This window comes from Cryptomeria japonica, chromosome 10, assembly GCF_030272615.1.
Source record: "Cryptomeria japonica chromosome 10, Sugi_1.0, whole genome shotgun sequence".
NCBI lineage: Eukaryota > Viridiplantae > Streptophyta > Pinopsida > Cupressales > Cupressaceae > Cryptomeria > Cryptomeria japonica.
The window spans coordinates 95,184,959-95,206,396 of record NC_081414.1 but is presented as its reverse complement, the minus strand read 5'-3'; positions in this window follow the sequence as shown (position 1 = coordinate 95,206,396).

Here is a 21,438-nt window from a genome sequence, read left to right as displayed (position 1 = left end):
ATTTGTGTTAAAATTGATCTTAGTAAGCCTTTGTCAGATGCTATAGATATGTGTGTGGGCTCTTACTCTTGGATCCAACAACTTGATTATGAGACTTTACCTTTTCGGTGTCATCTATGTCATGAGTATGATCATTTGTAGCGTAAGTGCCCTAGGTCTAAATCGGCTGAGCATCAACCTCAAGAGTCATCTCATAACCTTGATGGGGCTAATAAAGGAAAAGCTTCAATGTCTGGTGTGGCTATGGATGTTGATGGTTTTGTCCCAGTTAAGACAAAGAATAGGAATCAAGGTCAAAAGAGGTCTTTGCAGGAGAGTCAGAAGGAGGATACCTTTAACAGATTTGAAGCCTTGGATGACCTTAGCCAGCAGGAGGTGAATCTAGGGATGATTCCTTTGGGTTGATGCCTGATAGTGTGAACTTGGATCCTACCTAGGGTCTACAGGAGGTTGGAAGTCAACAGATGGAGATGGATCAGCAGGGATTGGCTCAGAAGGGTCCCATCTCTAGTGTTGAAGTGAAGATGGCTAGTGGGGATGTTTCTCATGCAACACAAAAGTTGGATTCTATTGGGGTTAAAAGTAATAAGATCTCTTTACACCTGTGTCTTCTTTAGAAAGACATTCAGAAAGGTGCAGTGGAGAAGAGTTCAAAGGTTCGCAAAAACAAGGACTTGGATAAGATCAAATTGATGGGAGAGAAGTTGGTTGAGTCAGGGTCAGTAAAGACTCTAGATTCTCATTTTTCTAGACAAAAATTTGTTCAGGAATTGATTAGAAGTCATTCTCCTGATGTCCTTTTCTTCCAGGAAACCAAATTATCTATGGAAAGTATGTTGGGTCTGGTGCCTAAGCTATGGGGGAGAGATGAATGTTAGTGTATTGGGGCATTTGGCTCATCTGGAGGTGTGGCTTGTCTTTGGAATCCCTTGAGGTTTCGTCCTATATGGTGGGTTTCTTCCAGATCTTCTTTATCCCGGTTTGCCTCTAGTCTTGAGACTGGGGAATATATCTTGCTTCCTAACATTTATGCCCCCACTGATCTTCAGGGTAAATAGAATTTGTGGTCTCATATTACTTTTATGTGTGGGTTTTTTCCTTTTCATTAGTGGATTATGGCCAGTGATTTCAATGCCATCTTAGAGTTGAGTGACAAGAAGGGTGGTGTTATGTGGTTGGAGCCTTCTTCCTTCCTTCTTCAGGATGGTATATCAACCTTGAATCTTGTTGACATCAAGCCCAGTAATGGTTTGTTCACTTGGAACAATAGGAGACCAGGGGAGTATTAGATTGCGGAGAGGCTGGATCACTTTCTAGTTTCTAGTTTTTGGGTTGGTGGGGGATGGTCCACATGCTCCAAGATTTTAGACTGGAAAGGTTCGGACCACTGTCCCATCAAATTGGTGTCCTCTTCTACTCGAGTCACTTGCATTCCTTCATTCAAATTCTATCTTATGTGGTTGCAATATTATTCTTTGCATGTTCATGTTGCAGAGTGGTGGAAGAAAGGGAGGCCAGTCTTTGGCACTGCCATGTACTCTTTTGCCAAGCAACTGCAATTTGTTAAGTTTTATCTTAAATGGTGGAATCACGTGTTTTGGTAATATTTTTCATGCTAAGACAACTGCTCAATTAGAGTTGAATTGCATTACAAGAGAGATTAGAGAGCATGGATTATCAGAAGCCTTGCTTAGGGAGGAAGTCAAGGCAATCAAGGATCTAGAGGAGTGGGAGCTTAGGGAGGAAATCTACTAGAAAAAGAGAGCTCGTATTGATTGGCTTCAAGCGAGGGATAAGAATACTGCGTTCTTTTTCAATTTAGTGAAAGCAAGAAGACATGGCAATTCCATCCTTGTTTTGGTTAATGATAGAGGTGAGCAATGTTTATCCTTGCAGGGGATTTATAGGGAGTCTATGTAGTATTTCCTCTCCCTTTTTAGTGAGGATTCTCAGGGGGAATCGGAAGAGGAAAATTAGGTTCTTGCTTGTATTCCTTCTCTAGTTACTAGGGAGATGAATGAGAAACTTATGGGACCTATTTTGTTGGATGAACTTGAGAAGATTGTTTTTCACATGAAGAAGGGGAAGGCTCCTGGACCGGATGGGTTTCCGATTGAGTTCTATCAAGAATTCTGGTTTATTATCAAATTGGACTTATTGGAGGTGGTCCGAGAGTCCCAGATGAGTAAGCAGATGCTTCGGGCTTTGAATGCAACTTTCATTGCGCTCATCCCCAAGTGTGATGGGGCTGACCAGTTAGGCCAATTCCATCCTATTTCTCTTTGTAATGTAATTTATAGATTATTTCTAAGCTGATAGTAGAAAGGTTGAAGAATTGGCATGGGGGGTCATTTCTGAAGAGTAGAGTGGGTTTGTGCAGGGCCATCAAATCTTGGATGGAGTGGTCATTGCTACTGAGACCATTCATTCTATGGCAGCCTCCAAAGAAAAAGGTTTATCAAGTTGGACATGGCAAAGGCTTATGATAGAGTCTGATGGTCCTTTCTCCTGAAGATTCTTAGGGCCTTTGGTTTTGCTAAAGAATGGATCCAATGGGTTATGAGTTGTGATTCGTCTACCTCATTCTCTATGCTAATTAATGGAGATCATATTGAGTTATTTGGTGCATCTAGGGGTCTTCATCAGAGGGACCCTCTTTCCTCGTACTTATTCATTCTTCTAGCTGAGGGTCTAGGGAGATTGATTAAGTATAATGTGGGACTGGGTATTATTCATAGTTGGAGTTGGGGTAATAACATACCTCCTCAGTCCCATTTGCAATTTGTGGATGATATGACCCTGATGGGACTGGCTAGGGTCAAAGAAGCTATAAATCTGCATAAAATCTTGGATGTATATCTTGTTGTTTCTGGCCAGTTGATCAATGAGGATAAATCTTCCATTATGTTCTTCAACACACTTAGAACTATTTAGTTGAGGATTGCTCATATCTTGATATTCCAAGTCAGTTCTCTTCCCTTGACTTACCTAGGTATTCCTATCTCTGTTGGTAATCCTTCAGGGACTCTTGGCAAGGTATTCTAGACAAATTATGCATGAAGGTTGAACATTGGACTCATAGATGGTTATCCTTTGCTGGGCAGGTTCAACTGATCCAGTCAGTGGTCCATGCTCTTTTGATTTATAGGCGTATGCTCCTAGTGGCCCCAAAGTGGTTTGTGAAGGAATTGGATTCTTTGGCAAGACAATTCTTATGGGTAGGTAAACTGTCCTCCTATAAATAGTGTCTTGTCAAATGGGACTTGGTGTGCAGCCCGAAGCAGTTGGGTGGGCTTGGCTTAAGGCGGTCTTCATTATTTGGGGAGGTTTTGGTGGCTAAATTGTACTGGAGGTGGTGTGTTGAGCATGATAGAGGTTGGGCTAGGATTTTGTCTTTCAAGTATATGCATAGGATCCCGAAGAAGGAAATCCCAAGATATATGCTTGCAGGAAAAGGCTCTACGATTTGGAGTACTCTCAAGAGAGGGGCTACACTGATAAAAGAGGGTCTTTTTTGGATCTGTAAGAGGGGGAAGATGTTCTTTTTTGGTTTGATTCTTGGGATGGCTATCCCCCCATTATTGATCAGTTTCCTAATTTAGTGAATCTTTGCTAGAGGTTCCTAAAGGCAAGATGGTCTAGAGTGAGCAACTTTAAGTCTGTTTATAGGTGTGGGCAACTGGAGATGGTGCGGTGGAAGGTTCCTAATGAATGATCAGTTATTAATATGGAGGAAGACTGCACTGAGCTTCATGGCATTTTGGCTAGTAGACACTGTAGTTCCCTCAAGGATAGGGATAGACTTGCTTGGTCCCCGAATACTAAGGGTGTTTTTACTGTTGCCAGTGGATACCAGGAGTTGTTGTTCCGTTGCTTGGAGGGGAGGAAGGTGTACTAGTGGAAATATGTTTGGAACAATTTCTCTTGGCCGAAGTGTAACTGTTTTGCTTGGACTTTGGCTTTGAATAGATGTCTAACCTAGGACAATATTCGTAAGTGTGGGTTCCACGAGCCTTCCATCTGTGTTTTGTGTGGTAATGGGGAGGACAATTCCTCTCACCTGTTCTTCAGATGCCCTTTCTCATTGCTACTCTGGCATTACTAGTGATGGGTGTGGAAGCACCCCTGTGTTCACGTGAATTCTTTCATGGATTTTTGGAGTTGTTTAGGCAAGCCTCCTATTTTGTCTACTTTTCTCCAAACTGTCTAACACATTGGGCCCATTTTTCATACTTTGGCGGATCTAGCTAGAGAAGAATAGGAGGATTTTTAGGTAAATCAGACTGCTAGTTCAACAAGTGTGGAATAGAATCATTGGCATGATCCAGGAGATGGTGGAAGCTAAATGTGAGGTGAATTTTCCTCTGGATAGAGGAGAGGCTGATATTGTGAGTAGATTGGGTTTGCAAGAGATGTCTCTTGTCTCAGCTTATGTCGAGAGAGGTAGATGTGCTAAGCAGAAGGTTCAAAGGGTGGGAAAATGGTTGCCCCCTCAGGATGATTTCATTAAGATTAACACCGATGGCTCCTCTCAGGGTAATTCGGGTCCTGCTGGGATTGGGGGTGTTGGTAGGGATTGTATGGGGGATGTGGTTTTCTTCTTTTAGTTCATAAAGGGAAGCAATCTAATAATTTTATGGAGGGACTAGCAATTTTCTATGCCCTGGAGCGTACATATGAGCTGGGGTGGTGTAAGGTTATCTGTGAATCAGATTCACATATTATTGTTAATCTGTTGATTGAGTAGAAGGTGAGTGGGATTAATTGGCAGCTGGCAGGGATTGTACACCAGATTTTGCAAATTAGTGCTATGATGGAGAGGGTGTCTTTCATCCACATTCCTCATGAGTGGAATAGAGTTGCGGATTGTTTGGCTAAGTGGGGTTCAAAACATGGTGATGTTTGGAAAGCTGAGGGTTGGGAGAATCTTTCCTCTGATTATTGTCAGTACTTGCATAAGATCTTTAATGAGGATATGGATAGTTATGAAGCTGGTCGATTTCTGGTTGGGTTTATTGTTCTCTTCTGGAGCCTTGTGGCTCTGGCTTTCTTGTGTAATGTTGGTTCCTGATTATTAATAAAGTTTTTACCCTTTTATTCAAAAAAAAAAGTACATCTACTTATATTAAATTCGTAAATCTAAAATATTTAAGGATATATTTTTCTTATATTAGCATGTTGTAATTAGTTCATGTATGCATAAGTATTCTTATGCTATTTTAAATGTATTTATATTTTTAATTAATATATATTTAAATACATAGTTTAATTAACATTGTTATGTTAGCTATTTTTGTTAGTTAGATGAGGGGGGGTGAATCAGATAAACTCACAATTCAACATACACAGCAGATTCAACCTCAGTATAACTTACTTGATATGCAACTATGACTGTAAATCATTCAAACTCATAAAGAGATAAACTTAAAACATCATAACACATTTAACACCAGATTTAACGTGGAAAACCAAATAGGGAAAAACCACTGTGGGATTTCGGACCCACAAAGAAAATATACTCTTCTAGAGTATGCTCGGTTAAAAGCCAATCCTGTTAAAGATTACATAAACACATTGCTAGATGTGACCCGGTCAAGGGATTTCCCTCAGATTTATCAGAATCTTGCACTTTGTTAGAAGTGACCTTGTCAAAGGATTTCAAATACTCATTCAGAATGTTACCTTGCTAGAGGATTTACAAATAAGACTATTAGGTCCACTCGGTTAAGAGATTTCCTGTCACTTACAGAAATAAATAACAGTAATAAAATATATCTGCAACTTCACATCTGAAATGTTAAAGCGGACTCTATGTGCTCAAAATAATCTTGTCATAAGACTTATCTTCATCCTTGTTGGGCTTCTCAATCTTTTCTTTGATCAGATCTTCAATATTTTGTACTTGGTAATCACCTTTGCAGTATCACTGCTCTTCTATTTGCCTGCATACTTTGTTCATCAACTTTTCCTTATTTATAAACAATTCCTAACCACTTAATCTCCTTAATCACATTTCCCATGATTAATCTTAGCCATCAGATCATCAAACTTGACTAGGTTCACTGAATCTTTCGATCTGAAAAATGTTTTATCTCACCTTGAAACTTGTATTCCTTCCTTGGTACTTGTGCTCAGATATGACCGCTCAATTTGCATTGTAGATCTAACTCTTGTATTTTCATTGTCGTAGATCCTCAACAAACTTCTTGCACGACATACCAATCATCTATAAATCTCCATCTCATTGGCATCCTTCATTTAATAATATATTTATTCATCCAATGCATTATGTTACTGCTCGGTTAATACTGAACTTTACTCGATAGACATTCTGCCTTCTTTAACCGATATCGATAACCTTGGTGTTTACCGACTAGCTCCTTGCTCTGTAACATAGAACAGTATCAAACCTTTACTCATTCAATTGCTTGAAATCTTTTCTCCTTCATATTCAGTCTTCGAATACTCATATATAGGATATCACAACAATCAAAATATCATAATCTCATCACTGTCTAACTCAGTAATAGTTGCCCATTGAATAACTTATTACTCCCCTTCATTTTCACATTCTTTCTGTGTCACTTACCGACATCTTTATACTAATCAAAACATACTCTTTAAGATATGGCAACATCATACTGAATTAGAAAATCAATTGCTTGACATCAATGACAAAATAATATTATTAAGACAGTAATTATCCTTTATCAATTATATCAACAATCTCCAACAACCTTCTCAATATCCTCATACCAACAAACTTATTGAAATGACAACAATTTTTTCTTTTAATTTTATAGTTGTATCGTATAGTTAACGTAGCAATTTCAACTAGACTATGGATTTAGTAATTAAAAATTTAAACATATTATGTTTTTTAATTTAGTTTTATCTTTCTCTCTTAATGTTTTAAATCATTTTTAATAATTCCTTCAATGTATCATCATTGTTGATTGTTTTGTGTACAACCTCTCTCTTCTACCCCTTGTCACACATTTTTTTAGTCTTTTTAGGTCTGCAACAACCTATCATTCTACTCCTTGATATCTCTAACATCTTAATTATGGATCAAACTTTATGATATGAAACGTTGATGCAAAAAATATACACAATTAAATCTAGAAACAACATCAACAAACAATATAGATTGTGGAAATTTGATATCATTAATATGATAATCCTTTCGTTGAGAAATCCTCTAATGATAGTTATAATAACACTTCATTCATTTCTACTAACATTGATCGTGATGACTATTGGTTCATTGATTCAGGTTCTCCTACCATATAACTCCTCATAAGGAGTGGTTCTCAGTTTACTAAGATTATATGATGGAGTAGAATTTGTTCTTGTTAAAAATAGTTCAAATTAGATCATTGATGAGGGAAGGTATAGTCATGTTTCAATCATGGGAGAGTGAAAACTTATAATGGTATTTTATATACTATGGGACTAGAAATAAATATTTTTTGTATATAATTTTAATAATTTTGGAGAGATTTTTATATTTGACAAGTTCCATTGTAAATTGATAAAGTAAATCTAGTAAAAGCAAGAGGCTCATTGTGTGGGAATCTATTCAGGCTTGAGCCCTCTATATTTTGTAATTATACTAGTTTAACTAGAACTTATAAAAATGCATGTGTGTTGTAGCACCAATATGTGGGTCACATAGTGAAAAAGATATTCAAACCATTATTAATAAAATAATACGGTTGATTTTTATTCACATTATTCTTATGAGTTTAATTTCAATGAGAATCATATGTTTTTAAAGAAAAATAATTTTTTCTCTTACTATAAGTATAAGCAAAAAAAAGTGTTTTAGGATTCATTCTTCAAAAATATTTCATCTAGAAAATGTGGGTTCTTTTGGCAAATAATGTTGTTATGTTTTATTTATTCATAACTACTCAATAAACACTTGTGTTTGTTTTCTTAGATCTAAATTTTAAACTTTATCTAAGTTATTAGCATTTTTAGGGTTTAGTTGAGAAATAATCAAATAGGAAGATAAAAGGTATTGAGATTTGATAATGACGATGAATATTACTCTACTATGATTTAATGATTTCTATAGATGTGTGGATATTATATGAAAGAAGATAATTTTTTACACCCCATAATAGAGTGGGTTTCTCATAAGATAAACTAAAACTTGATAGAAAAAGCCAAAAATATAATAATAGTGATTACATTGAAAATTAATCATACACTAACATGTGCATTAACCTAGAATCAATTTTTCCACATGCAAATCATTAGATGGGTGTGAATGGGCTTGTCTACAATCCTCAAGGTGGAGTTAAGATTTTTTGGATTGGCACCCTTTTATGTTGGGGTTATACATGATTGAGATTGATTGAATGTGTGTAATGAACTAGGCTAAAGAATTTTAAATTGAACAAGTTTTACATAACGCATAAAATATAGATCAAAAGTATAGAAGAGGAAAGAAGATCTAGAAATGAGGTGTAGAAAATAACTTGTGACTAAAATATGGCGTAAACTAAGTAGGACTCCAATACTAGGCACTATTTTCCAAGCACTATATAGACAGGAGTAGATATCAAGGATGGTTTGAGTAGGGATTTAGGCAGCTTTCCTTAAAATCTAGAGCCAAAATAGAAGAACACGAGTGTTGGGTGCTATAATCCTAGATTTTTTGGTCATTTAAAGCTCAAAACTATTCATCATAGACTGATTTATCCATTAATGCCACTAACATAGTTTGAATCCTTTAGATATACACATGTACACATGAAAAAGGGGAAATGTTGTATTGTATAAGGGATTTGTTTAGTCAAACCCCATGTTGATGTTCTTGCCTCCACAACAACAATAGTGATGATGATAACCATTTCATTCTCCGAGAGGAGCAGAGGCAAACAAATAACATAAATGAAAATGGTATACCTTAGGCATTAAACTCTTGCTTGGATCTCATGTAAGGTGATGATGACTTGCTCTCTTGAAGTCGTACAAGATGTTAGTGCATGTTCATAACAATAGAAAATAAGAAATAAACAATAAATGATAGCATATCACTATATGGTTGGTGATAGCTTTAGACATCTTAGCTTGAGTAAACTTGAAGGATCTATAATTGGATTGTCGATGAGCTTGTAAATTATTATGATTATGTCATTATTTATGACACTCTAATACATGTTTATAATGCAATTCTTATATGTTTCCAATAGATTACCTTGATCATATGAAGCATTAACTATGATAAAGATTATTGACTTGCAATTGCATGTCTAGTTAGTGAAGGCTAAATAATGGTAATATATTTGATGAATGGTTATTATTAAATGTCAAGTATTTTGGAAGGATTAACATGTTTGTGAGATATTTGAGCCATTCATGCAGCTGGAAAGAAGAAGAAACACATTAGAAATTGACAGATATAGTTGTTGGAAAGTGCATAAAAAGTCAAAAACCCAGTTTCAATAAAATGGACATATCTTTGTTGTTTCTTAAAATAATTTATATCTTCAAAATGATTTTCAAAAATATAAAGGAGAAATTGACCCAAAATTGTTTGGAGAGATTTGCAATAGTTAAGGGGTAGTATTCACTAGAAGTTGATTGGGAAAAAAGTGGTAGGATTGGAGACAACAGTTAAAGAATGAGTTCTAGTTCAATTTAGACTCTTCCACCTCTTGTTGATCTTGTGTATTTGGAGATATTGAAGTTGGGTAACAATACAGAAACTTGTGAAAACAATAGATCATGATTCATAAATTATTATACCATGTTTATACATGCTTTCAGTTGTAATAGTTCATGATGGTGTAAGTGTTTGATTGGGATTGTGACACCATCCACTCTTATTAGACAATTTTTTATTATCAGTTTGTTGAGGAATAAGTCATCCTTTTTTTGTGGGAGAATTGACATTTATTACAAGTTGATTAGAGTTTGTAATTAATTCAACTCTTATACCTCATGTATAAATATGAGATCTTGTTGAGTTGAGAAGGAGGAGAGTAACCAATTAGTGCTAGATTTTGTTCATAGTGTCTTTGTTCAATCAACAAGTCTATTATGAGTCCATGTATTCTCTTTGACTTGTAATAAGAAGATGATTTGTGAAAATGAAGCTTGTATATTGCATACCGAATGCTAATAACCAAGATTGTAGCCACTCAAGCAAAATCCACTTGAGGTACTATGACTCTATAGTAGTTTAGGTTATTGTTCATTATTCAAGATACTAGTATTAGTGACTTGTTTAGGATAGCTTTTTTGGTATAATATTTAATTCTAATAGTTTTAGAATAGTCAACATGCAACCATTGTTGTGTACCTAGATTTATTGCTAACATTGTTATCTTTTCAATTCAATTTGTTGCTTTTAGTTAATTTGCTACACAAATCGATAAAACAACCTAGAAGGCTTCCTTAGTTCACATATAGTGTTGGCATAATCCAAGAAGACATGTTCATAGTTGATAATTAAATGAGCCTCTACTTTAGGACATTAGGCTACTCCATGTGGGATTAGTTTTCCAATAAAGAGAGTGAATTGAGTTACTACACCAATCTTTTGTACTTAGTAGAGATCAAAAAATTGCTATACTGATCATTAGATGGAATTTCATTAAACTTTTCAAATGAGGAGGAGAGTCATGTTTATATGTGTTTTGTACATTTTTGTAAATAACTATTTGGTAAAGGCTAACAACAAGGTCATAATAGTTAGGAGCCCAAAGCCAACATTTGAACTTTTGAATTTGGAGCCAAATTGGTGGGACACTAATGTTGGACACTATTGTCCTACCTTATTTGGTTGTTCAAATGGTTGGGAACTGGGGGGTGTGACCAGGATTTTCATTCTGGACATAAGACATGAACATTCACATAAAAACATGCACAACCACCAAAATAAGTGAACCTAGTGTGAAATTGTAAGTGGCGATGATTTACAATACTACAAATGGATACATAATTATATTAGTGTTATTGGGTAGAATATGTGAGTATTGCCTAGTAGTTGATTAATATATCTTGTTTAGCTCTTGTTAATAAAACTCCTTATGAGGTTTGGATAATTAACAAACCCTCTATTCTACACTTAGGGGTAATTGGATATGATAATTATATCAATGTGACTAGAGAAAGGTGATATAAGCCAAAATCTGAGGCTTAAAAATGCATCTTCATTGGTTATGGTGAGTGTGTAAATGTTTATAATATTTGGAATCATCTAACCTTAAAAATAATTAATTTTAAGGATAGAATTTTTAGGTGACTTAGAGTATTTAGATCCAAAATAGTACATTTTGAAACTAGATATAAGAACTAGGAAGATGCACATGTGGAAGAATAGAATAATGAATTTGACGATGGCAAATAAAAAGAGGATTTAGGTGAGAGTTTAAATCCCTTACTTCACTCTTGAGATAATTTGGAAGACAAGGGAACTTAGTGAATAGGTATATCCCACTAGCTTTTTAATGTGTGTTTTTATGTCATGTATTGATTGCAAGCATAGATATTCTAAGGAATATCCCTCTTTAGATGAGCATGATTATTGGATGAAGGCTATGTAGGAGAATATGATGACCTTTGATATATGTTAAACTTGAAACATTACAAGTTTCCTGATGCAAGAGCATCTTCAATTCTTGGCAATCTTGCATCAACCAAAAATATTTCCTTTCTGTTTTGCTTTCTATTTTGTAGTTTCAGCATTTCATTCTGCATTTTCTAGCATTGGCTCACTGGATCTTGAGGAGTTGGATTTTTCTTGAGGACTTGATCATATTCCTTATTCCTAAACCGTGAAGCATTTGGATCATTTTCTGGCAAGTTATCGATTCCCATTTCCAAGACAGTTTTTTGGTACCGGTTACTATTAGCAGTACCTTTATAGAATCCCAACTTCATCAAATACCTGTCCAATCTAGCGTACCAAGCTCTAGGGGATTGTTTAAGTCTATACAATGCTTTCTTCAATCTGCATACCATATCTCCTTCATCTGTCAATGAAAATCCATCTGGTTTCTCAATGTAGTCTTCCTCTTCCAATTCACCATTCAAAAAGGTTGACTTCACATCTATTTGATATACCTTGAATTTCTTATGAGCAACATATGCAAGAAATAATCTAATAGCTTCAATTCTAGCTACCAGAGCAAAAGTCTCCTCAAAATCAATACCTTCCATTTGTGAATATCCTTTACATACCAATCTTGCTTTGTTTCTAACAACTTCTCCATCTTCATTCAGTTTATTCTGGCACACCCATTTAGTACCAATTACACTCTTTCCTTTAGGTCTCGGAACAAGTTCCCATGTATTGTTCTTCTTAATCTGATTTAACTCTTCTTCCATGGCTTTTACCCAATTTTCATCTTTACAAGCTTCAACAACATCTTTAGGCTCAATCTTAGCAATCAAACATGTCTCTTTAGCAACAATTCTTATCCTAGTCATCACACCTTTATTTTTATCACCAATAATATGATTCTCTTAATGATTTCATCTTACATACCTGGGGATCTTTTGATTGTTCTAGTTTTCAATCCCTTGAACTTCTTCACCGCCAGCAGCATTTGGATTTACTAACTCTTCTAGATCACTCTGTTTCATGCTTGGAGTCTGCACTTTCTTTAAGGTAACATCTTGATCATCAGATTCATATCCGCATGTTCTAGTTTGCTTCTCATGACACTCATAAACCTTCACATTCACACTTTCCACTATTTTTCTCAGTCTTTTGTTGTAACATGTTGGCATTCTACACTAGTGAGAAATGATGGTGTTGTCATTGATGGCAACCTACCGGAAACCTTCAGGCAACCACCTGACATTCATCTGGTAAAGACACCGGCACACACCGGCACCAGCAGACACTTCACCGGCAGCAACAACAATGTATACCGGCACCCCAACCGATAGGAACAAACTTATGTTTATTGTATTTAATTGTAAATATCTTTTTTAAATTCGACATAATATATTGTAATAGACTCATATATGTATGAGATCTTGTAAATAATTTTATAATGATGGACATATGATGGATAAGGTAGAAGTGATGAGCGAATATTAAGGCAAATTTTGTATAAGGTTTATGGTTATAATATGAGCTTAAACCGGTACTAAACCTGGCATAGCAGATGTTGAATTGTATCGGTACATTATATTGGATTCTCATAATCCATTTTGTAAGTCAGTGAGACTTCCATTTTGTAGATTGAGCAGTGAGCTCTAGGCAGTTGGCCTTCCTGCATGTGCAGGCACCACATTGTAAGTAATATCCATTCATTGTCCAATGAGTGAATATTATGGGTCACAAATCCCACCAAGGTTTTTCCCACACCAAGTTTCCTCATTAAACATCTTGTGTTATGGTGTGTTTTCTATGTTGTCTTTATTGTTCCTATTTACTGCATTAATTCTTATTTACCAGTACACTATTTTGGAATGCAAAATACTTAATAAGGTTAAAGAATCTGTAAACCAGTTAGATATTGATTCACCCCCCCCCCCTCTCAGTATATTTGGGACTATCATTAATCCTAACATAACACCGATAGGTCTTGCTCTTAGTAGAATATCCTAAAAATATTCCTTCATCACATCTTGCATCAATTTTTCCTATATCCTCATCTCTTTTGATATAACATTTAATTTCAAAGATTCTGAAATATCTAACTATAGGAACACAACCAAACCATAACTCATAAGGGGTCTTACCAGAATCACCTTTTATATGCACCCAGTTGAATGTGTACACAACAATGATAACATCTTCTCTCCAATAGATATGCAGAACATTTCCTTCAATCATCATAGTCCTAGCAACATCCAAAATAGTTTTGTTCTTCCTCTCAACAACTCCATTCTGTTGAGGAGTTTGTGGAGCAGATAACTATCTCCAGGTTCCATTCTCTTCACAAAAGGAATTAAACTCACCGGAAGTGAATTCTCCTCCTTTGTCAAATCTTAGACACTTCAGCTTCAATCTTGTCTCTGTCTCTACTCTAGCTTTGAATATTTTGAATTTCTCCAGTGCTTTACATTTCTCCTTTAGAAAAGTGACCCACATCATTCTAGAATAGTCATCAATCAACAACATAAAGTATATTTCACCCTACAAGCTTCTTACCCTAGAAGGTCCACATAAATTAGTATGCACAAGATCTAATAACCCATTAGATGTATACAGTTTGCTCTTGAATGAAATTCTTGTTTGCTTTCCCAATTGACATTCTTTACATACTAGATTAGTAGGCTTCACTAACTTAGGAAAATCTCTAACAGCTTGGGTAGAACTTATCTTAATCATGCAATCAAAGTTAACATGACACATTCTCCTATGTCACAACCAACTCTCATCAATTTGAGAAATCAATAACTTTTCTCACCAACATTTAGATGAAAGATATTACCTTTAGTTTTAGTTCCTGATGCAATTTCTATACCAGAGCTATTCAAGATCTTTCACTTCCCATTCTTGAATTGTAAATCATATCCCTTATCAACCATCTGTACAACACTTAAAATATTATTCTTCAAAATTTCAACATATAAAACATCATCAATATTATGCTTACCATCAAGAGAAATAGAACCTCTACCACAGGATTACACAAGCTTTGTTGTCTCCAAATATTACTACATCACCATCATACTTCTCTATATTCACAAATTTACCTTTATCACCTATCATGTGATGTGAACAACCACTTTCAATCACCCATTCATCTTTCTCTTCAATCTTAGTAGCCAAGGCTTTCTCTTCAACAATGTAACTTGTAGAATCAACAGGTACCAGATCATCTTCCTTGATAGAAATGAACACAAATTCATCTTCTGAGTTCCATTTTTCAGACTCATCATTTGTCACACCTTCATCAACAAACATAAGAACACTTCTTCTGATATCTATTCTTGCAATTAGGATTGTAAGGCTTATCATACTTTGACACTCTTTTCGCTCTTTTAGGACACCTAGAAGCAAAATGACCTATCTTATTGCATGAAAAAACTTTCAAAGGTAACTTCCTTCATACTTACTAGCTCCCTTAGGCAATCTTCTAGAAATAAGTGCTTCAAGCTCTTCCAATTATCTTTCATGTTCTTTCATCTCTCTCATTTCCCTTTCATATCTGGAAACCCTAGTTGAACTCTCTTTCGAATCATACTTCTGCTTCCCAGATATAGTATCTTTAAATGCAGTCTCAACTTTTCCATGTGATTCACCAAGTTCTCTAAAATCAAAAGCAGCAAGCTTACCAACCAACATGTCTCTTGTCACAGTTCTCACAATCCAGATCTCATCAATAGCAGCAACTTTGTGTTTATAAGCATGATGCAAGGATCTCAACACTTTAGCTACAATCTCATCTTCTTCAAAGACTCCACTAGCACATCTGATATTCAACACAAGATCATTCACTTTAGCCATAAAGGATGAAATATTCTCATATTCTCTCATTCTCAGCAACTCATACTCTCCTTTCAAGCTCTACAATTTAGCAACTTTCACATGTTTATCTCCTTCATATAAGGTTTCTAGCTTTCCCAAATCTCATGAGCAGTTTGCAATCCCATCACATTAGTTATCTCTGCATTATTTAGGGAACTCAATAATTCTTCTTTATCTCTTATATTATGTTTAGCATCCTTGATCTCAGCTGCATTAATAGGACCATTCTGAGGAACATTGTAGACATTCTTTGTGATCTTCCAATAATCTTCTGCAAGAGATTTCAAGTGACGCTTCATCCAGTCCTTTGATATAGTGTAATTGGTTCCATCAAATCTCAAACTCTCCTTCTTGAAAATAACAGTTGTCATTGTGAATCTCCTCAAGCAGTCAAGCTTCTTCCAAAGGATCTGGATTTGATACCAATTGTTGGCAACAACAATGCCTAAAAATTGAGAGGGGGTAAATCAATTTTCACAAAACTTAAACAAATTAACCTCAACTTCAGATCTGATAAAGACCAACAATAACAAAGATAAACACCACATCAACAACACACATAACACACAAATTTTTGACGTGGAAAACTGGTTAAGGGAAAAACCATGGTGGGAACCTACCCACAATATGATGATACTCTACAGTAGTATGTGTAAATATTACAATGGGGAATGCACATGGAATACACATACATTCAAGCACACTGCCTAGAGCTCACTTCTCAAAAACAACAAAGGGCTACAACCCTGGGAAGGCTCACTACCTTACAAATATCAGACAACAATCTGGATCACATGAACTAAAAGAATAGCATCTCCAAATGCCTAATCACAATTCTGATTAAGCACATATACTCAAACTCTGCTCTTCACACTTCAGCACACTCTTTCACACTTATTTTATTTTCTCATTTGCTACTGAAGGATCAAAAAAATATCCGCACATGTAGATATCTCTCTCAAATGAATATTACATATATTTATACAATTCATCAACCGTAACCTCAAGGTTGGCTCAACTCATAAGACCTAATTACAAAATTACATCACACGATACATAAATCAATATGCAGACCAATACAATGTCGTAAACGACATAGCATGGACCCAAATCAAAACCTCGAACACACAACACCACTGAATATCTCACCAAGATCATCCTCAACATGCAACAACCATCGGGTCAGCCAGAAAATCATATAACACAAAGAATACCACCGGACCAATAAAATCTTCAATAACGTGCACCACGACCAATCTTGACCACCAAAATGCATAGAACACTATCGAAGAACATCAAAAAGCAACGTGAATTCCTCCACAATAACTCAGATAACAAGAATCATCATCATTTCCCTTATGGAGCTCAAGAACACCAACATAACTTACTCACAAACTAAAAGATACACTTGTGAAGTTCCAAATCATGATCCACCTGAACTGAGGACACACATGAATGTCCCAAACACTCTCCAAAATCCGCTCAACATAAAGAATCAATTCCAAAGCAATACGAACCAGGAATAACAATACTTTGGAATACAAAACCAATAGAAAAACCAATCATCACACTAGATCACATTACTCGATCAAATCACCTTCCAGAACACTGAAACTCATACTGAATCAACTAGAGATAAGTATCTCAAAACCCATTAATCCTCATCAACACATCTGCAACCAAACCAACTCTATGCAACATCGAAGCACAACAAACACAGGAATATGTTGACATCAATGACAACAACACATTCCAACTGTAGACACCTAAAATTGTCCTGTCTAATTAAATAAATATTTTTATTTATTTAAATATTTAAGTCTAATTCTTCTATTAATTGAATAAATATTTATTTATTTAATTAATTCATTTATCCTCTTCTAGCCTCTTTCCTCATTTAAATAAATACTTTTATTTATTTAAGTAATCCTTTTTCCTAAATTAAATAAATATTTTATTTATTTAATTGATCCCACTTCTTCTATTAATTCAATAAATCTTTATTTATTTAATTAATTCATTAGTCTTTTCTACCCATGACACATGTCATTCATCTCTTAATTCCTACACTACCTACCCTCTTATTATTTTATTATTTCCTCTAGCTACCCTTTAATCCTAGTCGGCCATCTATCTTTTACACCTCTTAACCTTATCCCTCCATTTCTTACAATGTCTTCTATATAAGAGGATGCTCTTTCATTCTAGAACCTCCCAAGCATTCTAACATTCTAGAATTCGAACTTTCATATGCGATCAAGTCTACTTGCAACCATATTTTCGTTCTTTGTTGAGCTCTTGTGCACACATAAAATCTGAGAGCAAATATATCAAGCAAGATCAATGGAGATAGGAAGAATGGAGATTCAAACCCTATTGAACATGTGATGGTATAATCTTTGTGATTTTTGTTGATTTGCATTGTGTTAGGTAATCTTCATATGTTATGGTGGATCTTTGTTGTTGTTAGGCTAGGGTTTTGTGGTTGAATCTATTTAGTCTTTCAATATTGTTGTTTCCATTTTTACCATAAACATTTTGGCACCCTCGGTGGGAATCTTGTCCCTTTTGCATTTAACATCTTTTGTTGCAGATTTTGTGTTTTTTTTTTAAGTTGCAGATCTAACTTTTTTCGACAATATTTCAACATTTTCATGTCTGCGCATTCTGGAACCACGTTTTTGTTTTTCTGTTGCATCTATGATCTCTGAAATCGCGTCTGTGTCGTCGATAATATTTTACATTTTTTTTCAGATTGTCGAGCCACGTCTGTGTTCTCGAATCGCGTTTGTGATTATTTTAATCTTGTCAATGTTGTGGAGTCACGTCTGTGTTTTGGAACCATGTCTGTGGTGTTTAAAGGCATGTCTATGTTGTCGAACCGCATTTGTGTGGAATCTAATTGCGTTTGTGTTTGGTTCTTACAACTTTTGGTTTTTTTTAGTTTTAGGGTTTTATTTCATCATTTTGATTTCAGATCTAGTTTATTCAAGCTAATATCTTGTGATCTAGCTAACAAATTGGTGCAGCTTGTCCTTGAAGCAAATCGCATTGTCAAAGGCCCCTTTTTCATAGTCTTTTGGATCTAAAATTTACCTAACTTGTGTGCTTGCAGGAGGGGTATTATTGCAAAACTACTAACAAATCTTTGTTGCAGAACTTTGGCAAAGGTTTTCTTTTGATCTTCATTGTGTGCTTTGTTTTCATAGATTAGCAAACACTTCAATTGGTGCACTAAAATTGAACCAGTGTCTTTTTTTTCTTGGGCAATAGGCTCTTTTGTGTTTATCTTTAGAGTGTCTACCTCCCCATGTGGTCATTAGTACTACTAGTGAGGAGGGAACGACCCAAGTAGTAGCGAGGCAATACCCCCCTCTTCCGAACCACTATAAATAACTGTATCCATGGTGAAAGCTATGGGTAACATGTGATGATTGTTTCATACTAATACTATGTCTCCCCATAAACCTGTTTGATCAATAGTAGGGCGTAACCCCTACCGGTTGGGAGCCTTCTATATTTACAAAGCTAAAAGTGTCGCATATATGGCCACACGAGCGGATGCCCTTACTAGCACCTTTTTGTTTTAGAAAGCCAAAATACTTCTAGTTGTTGGGGCAGGAGGTCGGACCTCTGGAGCGGCCCACACACATACGGTTCTTAGTAGAGATACAAAGTTCACCACAGGGAGTTTTCATGGGGACTAGTGCTTGGCTGCCCTGGAGAAGTGAGTGTCGAGGGTGGAGCCACTGGGGTCAAGCATCTAAGTATCCGCTTTGAATAGCATAGCCTCAGGGGAAACCCCATGTGGGATCAACAACTATTGTCCTAGCCAACCATAAGAATTGTGCTTGTCTTCTTTTAAACATTCAAGATCAAACATCAAAACATTGTATCTTTTGTGTCTTCAAGTGTATCCAAAACATTTTTACATCAAACAACACACTTTCTTTGAGTCATTTTGGGTCCAAACACCTGCAAACATTGAGTCATCAATATTGGGTCCTCTTGTCATGAAAACAGTCAAAATTTCAAATTTGGTCACAACGGCAACTTCACAAATTGGAAAAATTGCACTCAGATTCTAGAAACACGTCTGTGTCTGACAGAAACGCGTCTGTATCTGACAGAAACACGTATGTGTCCTGTAACCGCGTCTGTGTAGGACAAAAATGTGTCTATGTTATCATAGCAAATTGCATTCATAAAATCCTCATAAATGCGTCTGTGCAGTGTCTAATCACGTCTATGTTGGGTAACCGTGTCTATGAAGTATACAAGAACTTCTATGTTCAGTATTGGGAAAACTTACAGTCCAGCAAAACAAGAGCAATCAATTTCGGAAATCTTGAGCTTCCTAGGTTATTTCTTTGGGTTTTCATCTAGCATTCAACCTATTTTGGGTCTCACAAAGTTCATCATTTCTTTACACCTTACATTACATTCACATTTGTCTAAACTTGAGTCAAAAGGTCACTTGCTTGTCCTCATCTTACTTTGTCAACACAATACATACAACAACATTTTGCTAAGTGGTCCCTCATAAAGGTCTATCGCCTTTGGATCTCATTTGGTCTTACTTAGAGTCAAGGTCAACTTACCTCATCAAGAGAATCTATCATCTATTTGGAAGTCACATCTACTCTACTACATACATACTTGGTCTTACACTTGGGACATTGCAAGTACACTTTGGATTCATTTACATTCCATTCAACTCTTGGTCTTCCATACTATTTCCATTTTCATCTAGTCTCACACATCTTGGTCAAGACCTAGTTCATGGTTGAAACCCATTCCTAAAAATCTAGGAGAGAAGCTAAAGAGGCTCAAGAGTCCGCAAACATGAGTGGCTATGAGTATGACAATGATATCTTTTTCAATTATGATCATACCACATTACTTGACATGGATATATATAGAAACATTTAGAATGTTGAGAACATGGATAATACAAACAACAATGATGCACAAAATGACAATATGGACAACATTTCAGTACATTCAGCAGAAGTGGAAGACACCATCATGGATCCCCATTTTCATAGATTGGTTGAAGAGATCATGAGAAGAGATAGACAATATTTCCTACAAGTGATGGCATAAAGTGGAGCTAAGATACCTCATGATTTTGACATGTCTCAAATAGTGGAAAATCAACCTATGCAAAAAACCTAAGGTCCCAAATACACATGGTCAAGCTAATGATACTCACGAAAGAACATCTCATGAACAACTCTGTCTACGCAGACCCTTATGAAAATCTTATGTGGATAAATACAGTCAATTGCATACCAATGTTAAGGACCAACCTCCAAAACAATTGGATATCTAGAGGCATGCTCAATATTTGGACACAAGAAAACCCCGTGTCAAATTTGGGGGCACTACACAAGAACAAACTCATGACATGCCTATAGAATATGATATGCATGGACAAAGCAGATATTCCATTCCTCGTTATGACTCTATACCAGGTGGTTCCTATATGCAGTATCATTATAGACCTCCTCCATATGAACATGTTTACGATCAATACCATCCATATATGCAGTATCCTCCTCCACTTGGTGGCTCAAGCACTAGATATGGTCCAAGAAGTCGGTCTCCACCCAAAAACAATTTGGAACAGCAGATAAAGGACTTACAAAAGAAGATGGAGGACATCAATACACCAAAACCAGCTTACACAATGAGAGATATATGTCCCTATCCATTTCATAAAAGCGTTCCAATGCCTCCATTTCCTACACATTTTGTGACACCAAAGTTTGATAAATATAGAGGAAAAGGAGACCCTAAGGCACATATAAGACAATTTTTCATAGCTTGCATTGAGGTAGCAGCGGAAGAAACGTACTCGATGAGATTGTTCCCACAATGCTTAGGTGATCAAGCTATGGAATGATTCTCCCAACTTCCACCTGGAATTAAGTCATGGGATGATCTAACAGAAGATTTCATACAACATTTCTCATATAACATAG